The sequence below is a fragment of the Arvicola amphibius genome, chromosome 4 (genome assembly GCF_903992535.2).
Source record: "Arvicola amphibius chromosome 4, mArvAmp1.2, whole genome shotgun sequence".
Taxonomy (NCBI): Eukaryota; Metazoa; Chordata; class Mammalia; order Rodentia; family Cricetidae; genus Arvicola; species Arvicola amphibius.
Genome location: NC_052050.1, coordinates 64769023 through 64792112, shown reverse-complemented (window position 1 = coordinate 64792112; position 23090 = coordinate 64769023). Strand labels below are relative to the sequence as shown.

Here is a 23090-nt window from a genome sequence, read left to right as displayed (position 1 = left end):
CAGAATGATAGTGGATATGACCGAACTTTTCTATAACTCTGTTTGCCCTGAGTGACTGTGGTAACTGCCAGTCGGTATCAGCGGGGAGTGAACTAGCGAGGGACAGTCTCAGTCTGTGGGACTTGACTTCAACTCCACTTGATGTTGGACTTTTTGGGTTTTTCAAATGATGTCAAAACGTTATTTTTTTTATTAATGTGGACTTTCTTTGTGTAAACTGTTGGTGACAAATTTAGACTTATAGAAAGTACAGTCACAAGGCCATGAGTTGCCAATTTATAATCCTGATTTTAGGCTTGAGAGCTTGTGTACGTCTGGAGACGGAAGAGCCCTTTGCTCATCACTGGAGGGGAGGAGAGCGGTGAGATATGCTGTAGGAATCCCGACTTTATCCGCAATTCTGCAGTGGACAGGCTTTGAGATCTCAAGTATTTAACCTTATCTCTGGGCTATGAATACTTTATCTGAAAGGGAAAACGAGGTTAATAGCGAGTGCCATCTTCACAGAACCACCACAAGCTTCAGGAGATGCTACTGTCGGGCTCTGCTTTTCTGTTTTAGAGACACGGTCTTATTGTGTATTTCAGGCTAACCTCAAAGTCTTCTTTGCAAAGAGATTTATTTTATTTTCATTTATGTGTGTGTCTATGTAAGGGTGTGTATGTGTTATGTCTATGTATATATGTGTCTGTGTATGTTTGTGCATGTATATGTGTGTCGATGTGTGTGTATGTGTTTGTCTATATGTGTATGTACATGTGTGTATGCATGTGTGTAAATGTGTATGTTTGTGAATGTGAATGTGTATGTTGTGTATGTGTTATGTATATGTATGTGTGTGTGTCTGTATCTGTGTATGCATATGTGTGCATGTGTATGTCTGTGTGTATGTATTTATCTGTCTGTCTTTGTGTGTATGTACTTGTGTGTATGCATGTGTGTAGTGTGTGAATGTGTGTGTATCTCTATAAATGTGTATGTGTTTATGTGTGTCTCTGTGCACGTGTGTATATGTGAGTCTATGCGTGTGTATGTGTGTGAATGTGTGTGTCTATGTGTATGTTTGTGTATGTATGTCTGTGTGTATGTACATGTGTGTATGCATGTGTCTAGTGTGTGAATGTGTTTGTATGTCTGTGAATGTGTATGTGTTTGTCTATATGTGTCTCTGTGTGTATGTGTGTATATGTGAGCCTATGTATGTGTATATGTGTGAATGTGTGTGTCTATGTCTGTATATGTGTGTCTGTGTGTATGTGTATGTTTGTATGTGTCTATGTCTATGTGTATGTGTGTGTCAATACACATGTAATCGGGTACCTACAGAGGAAAGAAGAGAGCATCAGATCCCCTGGAGCTGGAGTTAGAGATGCTTGTGAGCTTCCTAACATGGGTTCTCTGCAAGAGCAGCAGGGGTCCTTAACTCTTGACCATATTGCTTTCTTCTGCCTTCCAAGCGTTAGTGTCCAGCTGTGAGCTATCCTACCGGACTACGTGTCCGTACTTTCTCCATTTCAGAAACTCACATGCTTCCTAACTTTTGCTGTGCCAGTTAACATCTTAGCTATTAATTATTGTTTGTTTGCTATTTACTTGTAAAAACATCTGAAACGTGCTCACTCTCATGGAAGCAATATCTGTAGAAACATGATTCCAAGTCAGCCACATAATCTCCCTATCCTATGATAAATATAAAAAATTTAAAAAATCTGACCTGGCTGGTGAGATGGCTCAGCAGGTAAAGCACCCACTGCTTAGCCTGATACCCTGACTTTGATCACTGAGATCTACACAGCAGAATGAGAGACATGATTTCTGAAAATCGTCCTCTGACCTCCTCATGTGTGTTATAGCATGCACACATGTATGTGCACACACACAGTTGTAATAGTAAAAAATGCTAGAGAGATGGCTCAGCAGTTATGAGCACTGGCTGCTTTCAGAGAGGACCAGAGTTAAGTTCCCAGCATCCACATGGTACACAACCATCTGTAATTCCAGCTCCAGGACATCTGATACCGTCATCTGACTTCCTCGGGCAACTGCTTTCACGTTTACATGCCCCACACAACCATACACATAAGTAAAAATAAAGCAAATGCTAAAAATAGTTTGACTATATACCATTTTAATTTCTAAAATAGCAGATGATTTCACAAAAATTAGTACACTTGTAAGGGAAGCCAAGTGGCCACTGAGTGCAGCTAACAGCTTCAGCTGCAACTTTGCAGGAAATGTTGATTATGGCTTCCAGCGAGGTAAACAAATCTTATATTTATGAAGTGGTTATTTAAGCTAGGGATTCATGGTTTCATTAAAAATTACCTTTAACTTGAGGCTTGAAATTCTTCTCCTATCTTTAATAAAAGACAGCATAGGGCCTACAAAACCCAATAACGCACCTAACACCATGGCTTTCATTCAATATTGATTTGTGTATTAATACACATTTCAGTTCCTTTGCATTCATTTCAGTGTAAGGTCCATGAACAGCTGTATCTTAGAATAGATTTCTGTATTACATGGTTGGTGGCTCTTTAATAATCAGAGGCTGGAGCTAGATGCTTAGTGTGATAGGCGGTCACATTGGATTCCTAGAGATGACTGTGTTTATTAATGCCACCGTCACACACAGAGCATAGGACCTGGGTGCTGGAAAAGCCACAGAGAACCAACCATGGTCTCTAGGAAGCTTCAGTCTTGTGGGGGGAAACTGGCCATTGAAATTATGCATTTGCTGTATTGGGAGTTAAGGAATGTGATATGAAGGGAAAAGGTGAGTGACAGGAAGACAGCTCAGTGGTTAGGAGCGCAAAGCATGCTGTTCTTGGAGAGAACCCCAATTCAGTTTTGAGCACCCACACCCAGCGGATCACAAAGGAAACTGCAGGCACAACCACACGAACACATGTATATGTATGTGCGTGTGCGCACACACGCCCATTCACAGAAACAGAAAATAAAAATAAAACATAAAAATAAAGGAACAAGGTGATCAGTGACAGGTGATGGTGGGGCCTTACCCTTTCAGAGTGGGCACCTCCTCCCGAGGGATCACTGGAACTGGAGCAAAGTGAGGTGGTAAGCAGGATGATCCCTGAGAAAAGTGGCAGTGTAGGAGAAAGACAAGATGTAGTGGCCTTGAGAAGAGTCATGGGCGTGTCTGTGAGCGGTCAAAGATGCCAGCACAGCCAGGGACGTCTAAGAAGGAAATGGTTTGGCAAGCGTGCCACACCATGCAGGTTTATTATATTCCCCTCTCAGAGTGAGCAGGAAGAAGCCTCTGTGAGACCAAAGTCGAGGAGTAACACATCCCGATATGGTTTGTACTGCCCGATTAGTTATTGTATGGAAGATATACAGTGGAGTAAGATATACAAAACAGCAGACAGAGATATACAAAAAAGATATACAACAGATAAGACTAGAAAAGGGGACCTTCCAGAGCTGTCACTCACTGCAGGGTGAATGATGGCAGAGTGGACCCAAGAGGTAGCGTTAGGAATGACAGATGCCATTGGATGTTGGACACATTCCAACACACAGAAAGTAGCGTTTTCTGCTGAAAATGGCTGTGTCACAAGAGAGAAAATAAAGGATCTCATGTAGTTTAAAGGTTTGGGGAGGTGAGGGCAGCACCGTAAAGGATGACGTTCTAACTGATTGACAGCCTTTGAGTCTTTCCCGTTTCCTTTACACATGTGCCTGCTTCCACAGAGATCTTTACCGATGTCCCTGGATGACAAAGACCACTTAACATTCCTGCATCCTGAGCAGGACCAGATGGTTTTGGTCCACTTTTAGAGAGTGCAGCATAACCAGGGCTAATGCTGGCTTTCTGATGGGGTTTTTCCTCTTCTATTTGGTTCCTAGTTGTAATGATATACAACTGTGTCCTCACAGAGAAACATTTCCCGAAAACGGTCGATAACAAGCAAAACTCAAATCAAGTTATTTCTCTATTTCCTGTCTACTTTTTATTCCCATAAATGCAATCTATTATTTCTCAGATATGTCAGGACTCTCCTTTTTATTTGCTTTCTTTGAGCACTAGAAACCTCTACAATGTAAAGACTATGAAGACGCTTGCTGATACACTTCCATCCACCCCAGGCTTACTGCATCGCCTCCTTTCAGCTTTGCGTAAGCTACAATTCAGAAGCGTTGCTGAGCTTGTCAGAGCATAGAAGTAGCATTGCTGAGAATGTGAGGTAGGAGCACCTGCTTCCCTGTGTTGCAAGCGCTGGTGGTGGCTGTGTTGTCCTGGTTCAGCTATATCAATAACCATCCCTTTCCTCACATTCTGCCACCCGCTGGCTCCCTAGGAGCTTCCGTGGAGAAGAGTGCATAGCCTCTATGGGAATCTTCTTGATGTTCTAGTCTGACCAAGTCTCAGTTCTTGGTGAGTTTCTATGATATTCAAGTATCCACACTGGTCATCCTGTGTGCATATCCCTGCATCCCTGACTCCTTGCATCCATCCTAGCCTATTGCTCTTTTATTCTTCCTTTCCTGGTAGCAAGAATGCTTGCGATATTGGGCATTGGAGCCCTTCTCTGATGCAGTATAGCCTTTCAGGAGTGTCTCTTCCCTTATTGGATGTGATTTCTAACATGTGGAGATGGCTCAGATGGAAAAGGTCCTGCCACCTGGCATGAACACCAGAGTTTAGATTCCTAGTACTTATGTAAAGCCATTTTGGTGAGGATGCCAGCCTGAAATTCCAGCTATCTAAAGGCAGAAACAGAGCAGCAAGCTTGACTAGCCTGACTAGCCTGACTAGCCTGACTAGCCTGACTAGCCTGACTAGCCTGACTAGCCAAATTGATGAGCTCACCTGGGAGATCCTGCCTCAATGAATACAGTGGGGAGCAGCCTAGAAAGGTTCCCAAGATAAACCTCTGACAATCCACACTTTAGTCTTTGACTGCTACAAGTGTCTGCATTCACGTTCACTGTGTTCACACACATGTAAACACGCACGACACTTGCACACATGCCCCACACAGAGATACATGAAGAAAAAAGTAGATGCAAGTTCTTTCTTACTGGCTCCACCTCTTGGCATTTGTTATAGCCTGGCACTGGTACCTAATAGACTGAACTCTTTGACTGGAGCATGATGCTTCTAGGAGCCATTATTTCAGCGCACTGCCCACTGCTGTCTGTAAAGTAGGCACTGGATACATCGTGAGTGTATGTAAGGAAAAGCGCAGGCTTCTCTGTCTCACCTCCTCTTGTAAAGAAGAAAGGAAAATGGATGCTCAGCCTGACTGACTTCTGTTACCTCATGAATTTTTCTCTAGACTCTCCAGACTGAAGGTCTGTTCTTTTGCCAAATGAAATTCTCCAGGATGCACACGGGTCTCGCTGAGGCTGGCCTTTGTCTTTCATGAGGCTGCACTAAAGGCCAAGTCAGCAGGGAGACACTGCCACCCACCCCAGTCAACTTCAAACTTCATGCAATTTTTATTTGTCTCCTTTGGCCCGGCCAACCTTGCACCGAGCTGACATAAAAATTCAAACCCCTGGCATCTGATGAATAAAATAACTCCTTGGCCAGAATCCGCTTACACCTTGGGGAGGATTCCAAAGACATCCAGCTGTCTGTGCTGAACTCTCCTCTATGGGCCCACGTTCCGTTTCAGTGCCCATCAGTAATTAGCCCTCTGCCACTGGCTCACCTGGTGAGTCTTTGCTGCAGGAGAGGTGAAGGCAGAAGGATCACAAAAATACCAGGATGGAAATCAGGAGATCAAGTCGCTGCCTCTCTCAATGCTTCTGCACAATGGGATTAAGATAAACATCAGTAAATATCCATTGAATTGTTTCTAGACTCAATCAGTGGGGTATTGGGGGAGACCAGGAAAGTTTTCTCCAAGCACTTGCAGAATAACCCTGAATAGTCTCTCTTGGCAAGACTGTCACCAGTAAAGTGACTTAGAGGAAGTGGGGGGAAGTTAGGAGATAGGGCTCACAACACACAAAGTGCCCAGGACAATTCCAGGTACACAGGCGGTGTCAAGCAGGTGACAGGCATGAGCTCTGGTGGAGCTGCTTCCACTGTCACTGAGTTCTTGGCAAGCACTCCAGGGCTGGCAGTCTGGTCTCTTCCATAAAGTTAATAATTATCATCAAGGTTGGGTGCCTCCGAAATCCTGGGTAGCACAAGAACTCAGTACTTTTTCTCTTTCAAGTTTATAACACATCTCCCCACCCCTACCTGACTGCTCTATTTTTGTATGGAAAATGAGTGAATTTAAGCCAAGGGATGTCACATGTCACAAGTGCTTGCTTAATGATGTATAGTTTGCAAGAAATGGAGCTGAGCTTTGACCCCCTTCCCCAGCCTAACTCTGGGTGCTTCTGTGTCTTGGCTGTGAGGAGTGAGTAGTTGCTGCCATGTGACTTTGACACAAGCGAATATAACTGAGCTTTCTGCTGCCACATTGCTGGGATCGAATATTAATCCTCTTTCTCTCCGCTTGTGAGGTGGCGTTTCATTTTCTCATCTCCACACGTGAGGAGGCCTAAGGTGGCTTGTCTGAGGAACTGTGCTGTTCCACAGGAATTTTCAAGTTTTGAAGCTCATTTTGTTCAGATTTGTCCCTTGATAGAGGAAGAAGTCACCTTTAATTGAGTGCTTTGCAGCGAGCTGGTAATAACACCAGGTCTGAGAATATTCTCTTTTGACTGTGTTCACACGGCAGATTTATGTCAGATGATGTTAATGTCCAGTTTAGGACCTATGAATCTCTACTGACTTATTGCTGTTAGGTTGGTTACTGGAGTGAATCAATGCTTTATTCCTATATGGGTGGCTTAGTTTGTATCACAGATAGGGTCTGAGGATGTGCTGAGAAATTCTGCAACTCTTGGAACTGGAAATCCATTGCAGATGGTCTTTTTTTTTTTTTTTTTTGTAAGACAATGTGAAAAAAGATTCTTCTCACTGAAAATGTCATATGAAACTCATTGCTTTGTACAATGTATATGTACTAGTAAAGATTTTTTAAGGTTTATTTATTTATTTATTTATTTTTGGAACTGGAAAGGTAGTTCCTCTTTTAAGAGAGGACCTGGGATTGGTTCCCAGCAACCATATGGAGGCTCACAACTGTCTATAACTCTAGTTCCAGGTGATCTGATGCTCTCTTGGCCTCCATAGACACATGTGCATATGGTCTTCACACAAACACTCAGGCTCACACATGTTCATACACATACATTAAAGTAAACCTTTAAAAGAAGATTCTACTTTTTATTAAGTGTATGCACGTGTGTCTATATACGGATTCGTGCATGGTAGTGTGGTGTCTGCAGAGGCCAGAAGACAGCATCCATCGGATGCCCTGGAACTGGAGTTAAAGGTAATTGTGAGTCACCTGATGTGGGTGCTGGGAACAGAACTTGGGAGCTCCGCAGGAGCAGTATGCATTCTTAGCAGCTGAGCTATCTCTCCAGCCCCCAATACATTTTTTAATAAAGAGATACTTTATAAAACCCAGAGGAGAAGGCAATTCCCATGATAACGTGGGAGAAACGAGAGGGGTGGGGTCTCATTGACCCCATGGGTCTGAGGTTCTGGGAGGGGGAATAGGCTATCAGTTCCATCCATTTGTGGTCTGACACTGGGATGTATGAGTGCACTGAAGGAACAGATACTATGGTTTCTGATATTATTTTTGTTCCCACTGAAACATACCAGCCTCCACTAAAACACTGATTTTCACTAAAGGCCTAACAATGGTTCTCTCCTCCACAACTCTGCCTCTCCAAAGGCAGTTTTTCTCTTTTCTTCCTTCAGTGGCATCCTAACCATGATGATGGTAGTTTAAATAAGGCAGCAATAGTGACTCACGAGATGCTCTCAGTCACCAGCTGAGAAGACAAGATGCCGTGTTTCCACTCTTGGGGTCTGGCAAGGGTGATTTTCTTGTTGTTGGCTTCTATGAAATAACTTATCAAATAGATTGGTGACAGCTCAGAGGAAAGTCTAATGTACACGAACAGCAAAATAGGCATCCGAAAACACTTCTGTGATGTTTACTGGAGGCGGGGAAACATATACTTCGGATTGAAGCAACTGCCAGACAAAGGTGCCTACTGATAATGCTGGGTGGGCCTTGCACACACTGCTGTGGGCGAGCAAGCAGAGCTGGCACGGAACTGGACAGAACCCAAGTATCAGCACATAGCCATCTGGAGGATTCAGGCCTTCAACAATGTGGCAATCAGACTCTCTTAAGAACTGATTGCTGGGTTGTTAACTAGGAGGAGCTATGAGCAGTGTGTCTAATCATGGCCTGACAACAACTTCTAGTAAATAAGGACTTAGGATGGAAAAACATTGAAGACATCAATCTGTGTCTATTGTGTTAGAAAAGTTCAGTGGCTCACCCCTTCCTTCCTGAGCTCTCCACCCCACAGCTCTGTCCAGTGTCTACTTTCTTTCCACAGTAAACTCCCCGGTGCTTCCTGTCTGCAGAAGGATACCAGCGGCTTAGACAGCAAGGCTCCTGACCTCAAGAAGAGGGATTGGGAATGTGTCCCTTGGCGCTGACTGTAACTGGAGCTTACGTTTGGGGACACATGGGGATTCCCGGGTGCATAGTTATAATTCAGAGGATGGATTTGGAAATATTCCCTGTTTAATTCTAAACCATGGCCTAAGAGCCCGAACATAAGCTTCGTTGTGTCGGGTCACCAGATAATCTGGGTGGCCTTGCTCATGCTTGTGCTCCCAGGAGTCCTTGGGTGATATTGAGGCAGGAAGATCTCTGGGACTCAGGAGTTTGGGACCTTTCTAGACAACAGTAACCGGGAGCCTCACCCCTGAAATGAAAATAGAGAGGCAAAAAAGTGTGGTAAATAATACGAGGTGTGACAAGTGACACTTTACCTAGCTAAGGTACCTTCAGGACAAGATGCGACTATCTTTGGAGAGAGGCGCAGACAAGATGATAGACATGTAAAACGGAGAGACAGAGAGGGAGGGGAGAGAGTGCGAAGGGAGAGGCCTTCCCATATTTGATAAGAAAAAGGTTAGGTGCAGAAAATAGCATTAATAACAGAGTTCAGCCGTTAGTGGGCTCTAATCAACTATCAGAGTCTCTCTATAGTAGCCCAGGCCATGGTATGTGGCACCCAAGGCTTCAGCCACGGAATGCAGACCCTTGGCTTCAGAACTTATTGTTCTCTCTGTGTGTGTCTCTTTCTCCACCCTCTCATTTTCTGTTCTAATTAGCACAACTTAACAAAATAGGAGACCCCATGACAACGTTTTCAAACAGGTGGACTTGTGTTGCATCTGCTCCCACCTCTTCTACTACTGTTTTTATTCCCCTCCTATCCTTCCCCTCTCAAATCCCTACATCCTTCTGTAGTTTCTTATCAATTTCGTTTTGTTTGCCCAGCTTCCAAGCGTAGAAGGAAAACCTATAATATTTGTTTCTGTAGGTCTGGCTTTCATGTATCAGGACCCTCAAGTTCCATCCATTTTCCTGCAAAGGACAGAATTTCATTCTTCTTTGTGACTGAGCCAAACTCTCCTATGTCTGTGTACCACATCGATCCCTTCATTCTTTGGTGAACTTTGAGGCTAATTCTGTAGTCTGGCTATTGTGGATGTCACCATAGTAAACATGACTGCTTTTTTATAGGTGAGGGGACAGCAACCCAGGCCTGTACTTGGAAGTCTGTGGTCAACCCACAGGTAGGTAAACTCATAGCCTGGTCAGTAGACCTGCCTTCTATTGTTAGTCTTTCCTATATGGTGAAAGGAACTCTGTTTAAAGAAAGTGCTCCCTAAATTTAATACTAGTCCAGGCCCATCCCTGATAGGGCTGGCCAAATACCATTCTAAAGGGGGGAACCGATACTGGTGATGATAGTGACACATTAAAGCCATAGAAAAATATGACCCCAGGACTGGAATGTGGCTCAGGGGTTGAAAGCAAACAGATCTCTACTGAGGAACTGAATTCAGTTTCCAACACTCAGGTCGCATAACTTAAAACCATCAATCCCCAGTAACTTTAGCTCTTGGGAATCCGATGCCCTCTTCTGGCCTCCAAGGGCAACTGCACTCATGTGCACAAACCCACACACAGACATATGAAATTAAAAATTAAAATTAAAAAAGAGAAAATATGACCTCTAGGATCTAGATCTGAGAGGAAGACAGAGAGAGGCAGAGAGTTAGTGGTGGCACAGAAAGCACTGGGCAATCCATTTCAATTACTTTCTGATGACATCTCATATTGAACTGTGTTACACAGACATGGATCTCCATTCCTCATTTTGCCTTGAGAAAACAAAGCATCCTGAATACCTCCTATCATTTGTTCTTTCTTCTTCTCCTAGCAATGAAGCACTGCCTTTACTGTTTATCTTTTTTTTTGCAGCAGGAATTTATAATGCTTAAGCGCATTTGGATATAGAGGGAAACGTTGACATTAGTGTTTATTCACTGAGTAAATTGACACAAATTTATTGTGACTGCAGGTCGGCGTGCTGACATCCACTCTCTCAAGCAAAATTGCCTTATCAAAATAGAAGCCAGAAAGGGAACATTCCCTATCTTATTTTTCTTCTTTGGAGCAACCATTGCTGGACCTTCTGATACAGCGTGCTGTGGAGTTCTGAAAGTAATTACCCCTCCAGGAAAGTGAGCTTTGAATAGCTCATGGGTTGTGAAAAGAAAAATGTCAAGGAAGAATATCTGAATTTTCAGGGAGAAATAAGACAGGCCTCCTTTGTGAGCCTCTACTAGTTGGGCTGGACTAAGCCATGCACGGCCGCAGTTTATCGACACTTGAGGATATTTGTATAATCACCTGCCAGAGGTTCCCAAACTGTAGCACGTGTTAGAATAACCAAGCTGACTCTCTGGGTGCATTCCGACAACCACAAGCTCAGCATTTATGATTTAGTAAATCTGGGCATAAAGTTTGTATTTCTATGAAGTCTTAGTAATAGGCTGATAATACTGCCCCAAAGCCTTTGGAAAAATATATTGTATAGTGCTTTAAAAAAAAATCTCTCTCACATGAACTACAAACTTCGTTTGTCAGATAAACTTTGTTAAAAATAAGAAAGGCTGGCGTGGTTTCTTTTTCTTTAAAATTTTATTCAGTGTGTGTGTGTGTGTGTGTGTGTTACGTACGTGAATGCAGTGACTTGGGGGCCGGAAGTGGTTGGTGTCAGATTGTCAGCAGTTGTGAGCCACCCAAAGTGGGTGTTGGGAGCTGAATTCCATTCTCCAAGAGCAGTGTGTGCTTTTAACTGTTGAGCCACCTTTCCAGTCCCTGGTAGGGTTTCCTCAATGTATCTATGTTGTACACCTGGGGGAAAAGGAGTTGAGGTTAATTTGCTGAGACTCATATTAAACATTTAGTGTTGCAATGTATCTGCGGATCCCTCATTCAACCCTTGGGTTCAGTTTAACGTGGCAACATCGCTTTTTGATAAGATCCATATAAGGCCAAGGAATAAGCTATGAGGTAATCTTCATTGAAAAGTATGTAGGACTTAAGTATAAATTCTTCGCTTGGCATTCAAGATTTTCATGACTCATCCCCAGCCCAACTCTTCGCTCTTACATCCACACAGTATTTAGCTATTCTAGGCATCAATCTAACTGGACCTTTGTCAAACGAAACTGATAATTTTCTGTGTTTAAGCAGGAAGTTGTGCCAACTATTGCCTCCATCTCGTCTCAGGAAAACGATGTTTCTCTAGGCTCCGTTGACTCACCGCGCCTCCTCTGTATCACTTCCCACAGACCTCCGCTTTCACCCCAGGCAGATGTGGCTGCTTCTCCTTCTTCTCATAGAGGATGCTGCACCATGCTTGCTAATAAGTAAAAGCAGAGCACTGTGGAAGGAAAGTTGCATACATTTGGGGGTGGGGTAGGAAGGGGTGCAGATTAGTGGGAGACGGTGGTGATGGATTTTCATGTTGACATCCTTTTCTGTTGCTGTTATTTCACTCTTAGAAAATACCGACTTTAGTTGTCAAGTTTTCTTTCATTTTTAAATGAGATGCATGGATAATAGCTCTATGTGTTTACAGGGTACCATATGGTTTCAAAACCATGTCTATTTGAGACTTATCAAACGCCATTGTGGAGTGAGTGAGTGAGTCAGGTTGCTGACAATATGTCAATCACCTTATTTCTTCATGGTGATATTTGAAATCCTTGCTCTTAGTTGTATGTTTTAGACTTACTTTATTTTGACTATGTATGCCTACAAGGTGTTGGGAAGAGTGGTTGGGCAAGTGTGAGCACAATGTCCGTGGTGACCAGAAGAGGGTCTCAGATGCCCAGAATCTGGAGCTATGGGTAATGATGAGCCACCTTAGATGAGTGCTAGGAACCAAGTACTTATCTGAAAGAGGAGTGCATGCTCTTCACCACTGAGCCATCTCTTCAGTCCCCATCCTTCAGTTATTGTAAACATAGCATGCCTTATTAATAACTAGAATCATCATTCTGTGCAACAGGAGGCTGAAACTTACTCCTCACTTCTAGCTGAAATTTGATACACCGTGACTAACTTCACATTCTATTCTATATTGAGTTTGGCTTTCAAGCGGCATCATTTGGTACCCATCTTTCTCTGCCTGGCTGGGTTCATCTTACGTTGCTGCAATGGCACAGTTTCCTGTCTTGTCACTGCTGTGCACTATCCCACCATTTAAGCAGATGCCCTGCCCCCTCTTTAACCTACCAATCAGCTGATGAATAGGGAGGGGGAGCTGAGGAAGCCTTGACAGAGGGGTGAGTTGTTCTACCTATGCCACTAATACATATTCACTCAGGATTTCATCCACTCTTTACATAGTTGCTCTACCCCAGTCCCAGGGGATCCAGTGCTCCCTTCTGCCCTCCACTGATACCCATTACACATCAAAACATGCACATACATATAAATAAAAAGAAAATCCTTAAAACTTTCATATAGGACAATTCGAATTTTCTCAGCCATCTTCTTCATCAAACTACATGAGCTTTATTGAACCTGCTGTGCATTCCTGGTGAATTATCTGCGTTGTTCTGTGATGAGCCACACTCAGCTGTAGTTTGCAACCCACTGAAATGGGTGTGATGCTGCGTGGTATAAGGGTTTATATTTGGGAAGAATATCATTGCTCCTTGGACCATCATCACTTCTGCTTGACTCCGAGGCTACGAGGATGTGGAGCTGTTGCTTCATGCTCAGTTTTCAAAAAATTACTATTAGAGGGAGTGTTATCTGCTTTCAGAATATTTGGGAAAATCCACTGGTGAAAGCACTTGGACCTGGTCCCTTCCTTTCCTGAAGATTCAAATTTTGACTGTAATTTCTTCCACGGCTGCGGAACTTCTCATTGACATGTTCTATCTATTTGGTAGTTGGTTTCCTGAGAAGCCAGTCAGCCCTAGTCAGTTAGATCCATATGCAAGGAGCTCTTCGCCATTCCCCTCTCTCCCCAGATTAGCATGATTTAATGACTTCAGGCTGCACCTGTGCCACCTCTTACATTCCCCATCTCATTACTTGTGAGCTGGCATTTGGGGTAGCAGGTTCTCTCTATTACAGCTGTGTTTTATACCCCACTGCCCTCTCTGCCCTCCCCTTCTTGTTCTTATTTATGAGTTTCCTAAGGTTAATGTCCACAGTGTGGGCATTGATGTCCTTGTTTAACCCATAGTACTGTCTTTGCTGAATCCCATAGATCCTTTAGCATCATGGTCCAGTTTTATTAAGAATACAGTACCTTATAACTTCCTTGGAGTCTTTCTGTGAGATGGATTGCTAGAAATGGGTAAACTCCCTTAGGTTCGGTCGCTCATCTGTAACCTTTCTGTAATTTAACTGGCGCTAACTCACACACAAAATGTTTTGTGCAGTTATAATTTTAATTGTTTTAGATTTGGCAAGGTTTATTTATAGCCTGGGATATAGTTTAGCTTCATGAATGATCTGTTTGCCATTGAATAGGTGTCAAATGAAGGTTCCGAAACCATCAGTGGATTCTGACTGGTCATGTTGGCATCTGCATTCTGAGGATGTGTCTCACCTGAGGCCATTACATCACTTACAACTTCTTAACTTCTTCAGCCACGACTATGAATGAGTCTTTCTGCCCTTTCTTGGCCCTCAGTTCTTATCAGCTACTAACTGAAGATGAAATTAACATGTTATTAACATGTAATTAACATGTTATTTCTCTGGATGACTTGGTTGTGTTGTCACTATGCAAAGCCCTGGATTTTCTTTGTTAACTTTGGGTTTAAATTATTTTAAGAGAATGTCTTTGGTGGTTATTCTTGGTTGTTAACTTTGCTACACCTGGAATTAACTGAAATACAAAGGACTGGGTGATGTGGGAGTCTACTCTGTGTGTTGATTTTTTTGGTTAATGAATAAAGAAACTGCCTTGGCCTGTTGATAGGGTAAAACTTAAGTACGTGGGGAAGACAGAACTGAATGCTGGGAGAAGAAGAAGAAGAAGAAGAAGAAGAAGAAGAAGAAGAAGAAGAAGAAGAAGAAGAAGAAGAAGAAGAGAGAGAGAGAGAGAGAGAGAGAGAGAGAGAGAGAGAGAGAGAGAGAGAGAGAGAGAGAGAGAGATGCTATGGAGCTGTCAGAAACAGGCACTGAGAATTTTACCTGGTAAGCCACTGCCACATGGCAAGTCACAGATTAATAGAAATGGGTTAAATAAGATATAAGAGTTAGCCAATAAGAAGCTAGAGCTAATGGGCTAAGCAGTGATTTAATTAATACAGTTTCTATGTGGTTATTTCCGGGCTAAGCTAGTTGGGCAGCTGGGACAAACAAGCGGGCCCTCCTTCCTACAACAACTGGGCATGCATGTGAGAGATTTTTTTCTTAATTAAACCATTTCAAGTGGGAAGACCCACTTCTAATCTGGATCTCTGAGGTGGGAAGATTCACTTTTAATCAAGGCCATACCTTCTGCTGGCCCCCTGTATAAGAACATGGAAAAAGGAAGCTCTCCTTCTCTTTGCCTGCTTCTCCTTGCCCTCATTAGAAAGTTCATTTTTTCACTGGCATTAAAACCTACTTCTTTGGGATTCTGGTGTATACTGAAGACCAGATGAAGCATCAGCCTTGTAAACTGAAAGCTACTGACTTCTTGGACCTTCCATTTATAAATAACCATTGTTGGATTATGTGGTTCATAGCCTGTAAGTCATTCTAATAAAGCACATGTGTGTGTGTGTGTGTGTGTGTACTTTATAAAATCTGTTATTCTAGAGAATTCTGACTGATACAGATCTTGGTATTAGAAGTGGTGTTAGAGAGATAAAAGTATAACAATGAATGTTCTCAGTACCTGGAATAGGCTTTCCAATTTGCCAACACCTACAGTTAGCCTCTCCGGTTACTAAAGTTTTTCCTAGGAGCTCAGAGACTACTAAAAGCCAATGGTATGAATTATTTTTACAAACTTAAGGAGACAAATGCATTTGATTATCTTGATTCATCAGTTGTGGGAGGCAACAGATTTGGTGACTCTGCATTTGACATTTGGCAATTTGTGGACAAACAAGGAAAATGGTGATACTGGCAGGTTGCTCCTAGACTCTCTGAACACCTTTTCATTGGGAAAATAGTGATCCCTGTGATAAAATTAAGCAACGTCTAGCATCTCAGAATACACTGAAAGCCAACAGTAAACTCAGTGGTAAAATCAACCATCTTTAGATTCACATAAACAGTTTAAAGGTTTCTAAGTGTGCCCTGGAAGAGCACCTTCTCTCTAGCAGTCATGGGCATCACGTTACAGAAAATCAAACTGAATCCTTCATTAGAAGGCTGGCTGAATTACAGCGAAAATTCAAGTACCAGACTTGGACAGGGTCAGAGGTCAAAGTAAGGGAAAAGAATGGGATCCTGTCACTGGGGAAGGAGATGAGTGGGAGAACCCTATGGAAACTGAGAATTTTGAACTCTCAGATTCTCACCCAAAGAAGTAAGTAGTCTCTCCACCATCAGCAGAGGATGCGCTCGAACCCACAATCCCTGAAGTATTGCTCAGTCTATCGTTGTCTGCTAAACTATCAGTGGTTTTCTGTGAAGAATGCACCAAGGAAAACAATGCTGATGTCCCTCAGGGCCCATCAGTAGTTGCCTTCAGACCTATAACTAGATTTAGCTAAGCAGGTTCACAGAGGCAGGTTGAAAGTGGTGTCGTTGAGGAGGTACACTATACTACCAAAGATCTTAATGAGTTTGCTAATTCATGCAAGCAGAAATATGAAGAATATGCATGGGAATGGATTTTAAGGGTGTGGGATAACAGAGAAAGGACCATAAAACTGGATCATACTAAGTTGACTGATATGGGCCCACAGATTGGAAATCCTGGACTTAATTTGGAAGCTTGCACAGTTAAAAAGGAGGTGTGGGAAGTTGGTTTGAATGGTTGGTTGGGGTATTTGTCAATAGATGGCCTCCTAAAAAGAAGTTGGAGGTCCCTGACAACTCATGACTTAGTGTTGAGGAAGAAGTTTAAGGGCCAGGGAAACTGCAATGTTAGAGTATAGGCCTGGTAAAGCCTAATCCTCCACAAGGGGACGGCCCAGGAGACATGCCCTTTGCTAATCCTATAAGACACAAAATGGCGAGGGGGCACCAGCACATTTGAAGAGCTTTGTGGTGGCCCTTTGCCTTGTGCCAGACCTTCAGATTGAAAACGTTGCTGCTCGGTTGGATGAATGAAATACAGTGGGTTTAATTGGACTCCGAGGTAGCAGGGGCCAGGTGGCAATGCTGACTTGTCAAAGGTGATTGCAATTATTGCAATAGGCAGCATAGACAAAGCAATATTCATGGTGGCCTGACCTGTATTGGTCAACAGAGGAAAAGTGAATTTTATGGTGGTATGACTTGTATGGACCTTTGGGATTAGCTAATCAATCATGGTGTTTCCAAGCATGAAATAGATAAGAAGCTTACTACATTTCTGTGTGGTCTGAATAAACAGAAAAGGTCTCAAGCAAATCAAAGAATGGTCACATTGGATGGTGGCAAAAAGCAAATTCAGCGCATGTGTCAATTTCCAGACATGAGCTGCTTTGCAGACCCAGAATGCCATCAATGAAAGGACGGCCAGGTGTTCACAAGGAAGGACATTGATGAAATACCTAAAAGTTTTGCAGTTAGCTTTTCTCTAGTCCTTTCCCAGGGGGACCTAAGTCCCTTTTTAAGCGTAACTGCACACTAAAAGAAAGGTAACACTCAGAGTTTCTGAAGTCTATTGGATACTAGTTCTGCATTGATGCTGATTATGGGAGACTCCAAGAAGTAGGGTGGCCCTCCAGTTAAAGTCAGGGGCTTATGAAGGCCAGGTGATTAATGGAGTTTTGGCTAAAGTCCAACTAATAGTATGTCCAGCGTTTCCCTGAAATAATCTTGTGATGATTTGCCCTGTCCCAGATGGAGAATTGGGACGGATAGAAGTCGGCAGAATTCTCACATTGGTCCCCTGACCTGTGGAGTGAGGGCTGCTATGGTTGGCGAGGCTAAGTGAAAGTTGCCTCCATCAGAGAGAAAAGTGACTCCAAAGCATCCCTGGAGGCGCTGCACAGATTAGTGATGTCAAGGACTTGAAGGATGCAGGGGTGGTGGTTTCCATGACACCTTCCTTTACCTCTCCTGTTTGGCCAGTGCAGAAGACACTGGTGGTGGAAAATGACAGCTGACTATCAAAAACTCAATCAAATAATGACTCTGATTGCAGCTGCTGTGCCAGTTGTGGTGTCCTTACTTGAGCAGACCGAAGCATCTCTTGGTGCCTGATATGCACCTATTTATCTAGCAAATGCCATTTTCTCAGTCCGTAAGGACGAGAGGCAGTCTGTAAGGATGAGAGGTCAATAGTATACTTTTACAGTTTTACATCAAGGACATATTAACTTTCCAGTCCTGTGCCATGACTTAGTTAGAAGGGATCTTGCTCACCTGTCTCGTCTATAAAATATCACAGTGTTTCACCGTATTCATCGATGGCTTTGTGCTGATTGGATCAACTGAGCAAGAGGTAGCAACAACTTTGGGTTAACTGGACCACAACACGTCAGCCATTTTAATAAACCCCTTTATATGTATCACTATCTATGTTTATGTCTGTGTATAGGTATAAAGATACAGATAGATAGATAGACAGAGAAATAGATAGGTAGATAAGTGATTGATAGATTCTTTCTGTAATTTATGTTACTCTAGAGAACCCTACCTAATACAGTATCTAAAGTAATAAGTTTCATTACGGCATTGCATGTATACCTGCTCATGTCATTCTCATTCAACCCTTTGTCCTATTACCCTGACAATTTGTCTGATATTCATTATCACTCTAGCAAGATTTTGAGCCATGTTGTACACTATGGAGGAATACCTTGTCTCAGTGTTGTTTGCTTTCTGTGCTTTGCAGATATTGGGCATTTCTCACACATAGTTGGCATTTTAACAGAGCAGATGCTTGAAGAAATCCAGCCGCAGATGTTTATTGGCCATCTCCGCAGCAGTCTGTCAATCCTCAGGTCATTTCCTTGTCACTATTATTGCATTTGTTATGGTGACCAGGGAACCATGATTTTTGCTATAATAGTAGTTTGGCAGTACCATAAATTGTGCCCATGCAAAATGACAAATTTTGTCAATAAATATCACGTGTTATAATTATTCTATTGGTCTCCATTTCTCCCCAATTTGTGGATTCTCCCATTTATTAACATGAAAAAATATTGAAGTTAATCCAGCAGCCTCCTCTAAGGGACCAAGAGAAAGGAAGAACCACATGCCTCTCACTTTAAGTCAGAGGCTACTTTGAATGATGAAGCTTAGTGAGGAAGGAGTGTCAAGGTCTGAGGTGACTTGGCCCCTCCTCACACAATCAGTCAATTTCTGAGGCAGATTGGATTCTCTCCTCACACAGTCAGCTGGGTCGAGTTGAATATCAAAGGAAAAGTTCATCAAGGGACCTGAAAGTGAATTCCACTGAGAACACCAAAGAAAGTGAAATAAAAAAGAGCCCTTGTGCTAACATGGAGAAAGCTTTAGGACCTGGATAGAAGCCCAAGCTGTCTACACCATGTTCTGAGAGCAAATCTTAACCCAGAGAAGAGCCTTCCCTTTCATCAACCTCATGAAGGCAGGAAGGGGTAGAAAAGCTGTAGCAGAGATGTCCAAAGCTGGCCAAGTCTGGTCCATGTGGGTAGAGGATAATGTCTCCATGGTGCAAAAGCACAGGTGAGGAAGCAGGCACTGATGGGAGGTCAGTCAGTTATCCACACAAGTCCAGAAAGTGGATGATGGTGGCCAAACTCAACAGTCGATTTTACATGTGGGAGAAGCAGTCTTCTCTTGAATGAAGATGGGGAGCGATGCCTGTAGGGCATCTGGGGTTGGAGAGAAGATGGCTCTGCCTTAAGGGCTTCAAGGGACAGGCTGGGTAGCTTGTAGGAGCTCATGTAGGTGGCAAGTAGAAGTTGACGTCAATGTTCATTTGTCATCTAAAAATCCCAGGACCCTTAGAACAATACCCATGGGACTGTCTGTCTCAGTAAGTGGAACAAGGCAGGGCAGGTAGAGTGTCTGTTTACAGCATGGCTTGCTGAATATTTTCAGCTCATTGTGGAGATCTACAGCTCAGAGAGAAGATGCCTCCCCCTGTAAATAAAGATGATGGTACATTGGCAATGTGTTTAGTCACCCCAGAGCTCTGATGAAAGCATACACTGTCATTCTTTTGGGTGTGTTTACAAGACAACTTTTGTTCAGCTGTGGATCCGACAATAACTTGAAATTTTATTTCTTACACCTTGAGAGATGCATCTCATGAGACCACAAGTGCTTCTGTCATTCTTCTGGTGGACCTGGGCAATGTAAACTGAAAATCTGGGTGTAATCTGCCATTCTAGACACCGTCAGAATGTTCGTGGCTTGATGGAGGGGGTAAATACCAGCAGGGATTTGATGGAGGAATGTCTATGTGTTACTTTCATTGGTTAATAAAGAAACTGCCTTGGTCCTTTGATAGGACAGAAAATTAGGTAGGCGGAGTAAACAGAACAGAATGCTGGGAAGAAGGCAGTGAGGCAGATGCTTCAGGCAATCGCTATAGGAATTTGCCATGCCTCTCCTCTCTGAGTTGGACACAGGTTAAGATCTCTCCTGGTAAGCTACCACCTTGTGGTGCTACACAGATTATTAAATATGGGTTAGTCAAGATGTGAGAATTAGCCAATAAGAGGCTGAAACTAATGGGCCAAGCAGTGTTTAAATGAATACAGTTTCCGTATAATTATTTTGGGTGTAAAGCTAGCCAGGTGGCGGGACGGGTGGCGGGACATAGTCGCGCTGCTCCATCAACAGGGATTTGCTCCTATATCACTGGTTTATGTTGAGATAGTCAACACTGCTCTAAGTAAAGGCAGAGATGGCGGAAATAGCACAGGGACCAGCGTTCGAGTGAGCCCTGAAACTTAGATTGCTTGGGTATGGCTCTCACCTAACAAAACTTCAGCAGAGAAGTCATTGCTTGCACAAGCTGAATATGGTGGCATGCACCTGCCATCCCATCCTTAGGGAGGTGGAATCAGGAGGATGGAGTGTTCTAAGAGAGCCTTGGCTGAATGAGACCTTGTCTCCATGAGAAAAAAAAATGATACAAACAAAAAAACAGATGACGGAGAAACAATCAAACTTGTTTCTTTATACAGAACCTTCTTCTGTTATGGTGCTGTGAGCCTTTTTAAGATTATGCTGTGGTGTGGAATAGCACACAAATTTAGGTAAAGGAACTTAGATGGTTTGAGCAGACTGAGTCTAATTTTGAGCAAATTCGCTTTGGAGAGACAGGCTATCAAACTGTCTTTGTGTGAAATCCCTCATAAATGAAAGAGGTGGTCCACGGAGTAGACCTAACTGTCTCAAAAAGTTATCATCACCATGGTAACCTCAGTAAATATCACCCTGATTAGCCAGTAGCTGTGAAAATGGACACAATGACTCACCAGCAGCAAAAGCTTCTACCTCTCGGAACGCCCAGGTGCTTAAGCAACACAACCTTTTTCAATCAAGTCATGTGCCTTCTCTACTCACAATGCTTGTGTTGCCTAGCTTTGGTCAACTTGACAGAAACCATCCTCACCTAGGAAGACGAATTGGGGAATTTCCTTCAGCAGACTAGCCTGTGTGCAAGACTGTGAGACATTTTCTTGTTTAATGACCAATGCGAGAAGGTTCAGCCTGATGCTCACATCAGTGGTGCCAATGCTGGACAGGTAGACCTGGCTTGTATAAGAAAGCAGCCTGAGTAAGCCATGATGAACAAACCAGCAAGCAGCATTCTTCCACGGTCTCTGCTTTCATTCCTGCCTCCCCGTTCCTGCCTTGAGCTCCTCCCGGACTTCCCTCAGTGATGGACTATAAAATACAAGCTGAAGTCAATCTTTTCCTTCCTACTTGATTTTTATCATAGTGTTTGCCACAGCAACAGAGAGGACAACAATGTCCTTAGTAGACTACAGGGAGAAGCTGTGTGTCTGCAGTGTATTGACATGTTTGTTTCTCATTGTGGTCTAAACCACACCTGCAGGGTGTTTTGCTAGACCTGCATTTGCTTTTCATTTTTTTATTCTATTTCATGATTCTGCAACATTAAACTCGAAATGACTTCCTTGTAGTTAGAATTCGTTATTTTATATACATTCTGATTATTTCTGAGTTTCTGTGGACATAATTGGAACATTAAATTGAGCACAACCATCAGCATGTCTAGATTGGGGTCTACCGTGTACTGTTTGTCTTTTATTCTCTCTGTATTTGCATTTTCTCTATTTCTTCCTCTTGAGAAGCAAAGAGGAAACTGTTTAAAAATTTTATCGCGTTCCAAACTTTCTCATACCTTGCCATTTTAGTAGCAGTTTCTGTAGTGACTGTAAAATAAACACCTGCCTTTGTTGTCCTATGTTGAACAAAATTTTACCACGTTAGGAATGACATTCAAGGTTTTTCCCTCAACGTACATTTCTTTTAAGTTATATTTTTAAAAACACATCCCATATGCCGATTGGAATATGATTATATTAATGTATTAGAAAGTATTATATTTTTAATCTTAGTAGCCAGATATATTTCTAAAAGTCAGTAAGTGCATAATGTGCTTTGTTTCTCTCATTCCATCTGCTCTGTGTTATTGGTTTCTAACTACCCTCACTTTACAACTGTCTTCTTTTCCAAAGGTCTTCCACTAGCAATTGCTTCAGAACCACGGGTTTCTGATTCTTCTATTATCTGGGAATATTTTGCTTTATTTCTGAAATATTTTTTCCTGGACACGGAATCATATTTCACTGTTCCTTCCTTATTCCTCCTTCTCCGCCCCATGGGTTATGCTTAGCGTCGAAAAGCCATTAATGTTCGTCTGCCCACAAGTGATGGACTGCTTTCCTTCACTTGCGTTTTGCCTCTTGCTTTGTGTTTACTTTCTGCGGTGTGATTAGGATACATTTTTGACATGAATTTTAATGTGCTTATCCTGGATTGGATTTCTTGTAATTATTGAAATTGTAGGGTATGTTTTCCATGCAATTAGAGAGTTTTCCATCATTTCCCTTCAAATATTTTTTAAAGTTTCTCTGACATTTATTTACTTGTGTGTGTGTGGTGTGTGTGTGAACACCCGTGTGCCCCTTGTGCCTGGATGAAATGTGATTTGGCTGCTTCCTGACTGCCACGCTGACCTTATGCCTCCATCAAAGGCAGCAAAAGTCAAGAAGAAACCTTTACAGTAGCCTCTCAGCCTCTGAACTCAACCTCACGGAGCTCAGCGAGGGTCCTAAGTGTCAGCTCTGTGTGTAGATGTTGGGTACTGAATGGAAAGGGAGAATAGGAAGTGTGGCCAAACTTTAAATCTCAAAGTCTGCCTCAGTGATGTGTGTCTTTAAGCAAGGCCATAGTGCCCATATGTTCCATACATTCACAAAGAGCATCGCCAGCTGGGACACATCTTCAAATACATAAGCCTATGGGGAACAGTTCACAATCAAGCCACAACATTTGGTTGGC

General features: G+C 42.8%; 1 long non-coding RNA gene across 1 annotated transcript in view; it reads left to right on the top strand.

The window, feature by feature from the left end:
* LOC119811188 overlaps nucleotides 1-10839 on the top strand; it is a 34277-nt gene extending 23438 nt beyond the window's left edge. Inside the window, exons 2-3 of the long non-coding RNA XR_005284952.1 lie at nucleotides 9663-9715; nucleotides 10507-10839. This is a non-coding gene — a long non-coding RNA (uncharacterized LOC119811188). The remainder of the gene's footprint in view (nucleotides 1-9662; nucleotides 9716-10506) is intronic.
* The last annotated feature ends 12251 nt before the right edge of the window (nucleotides 10840-23090 follow it).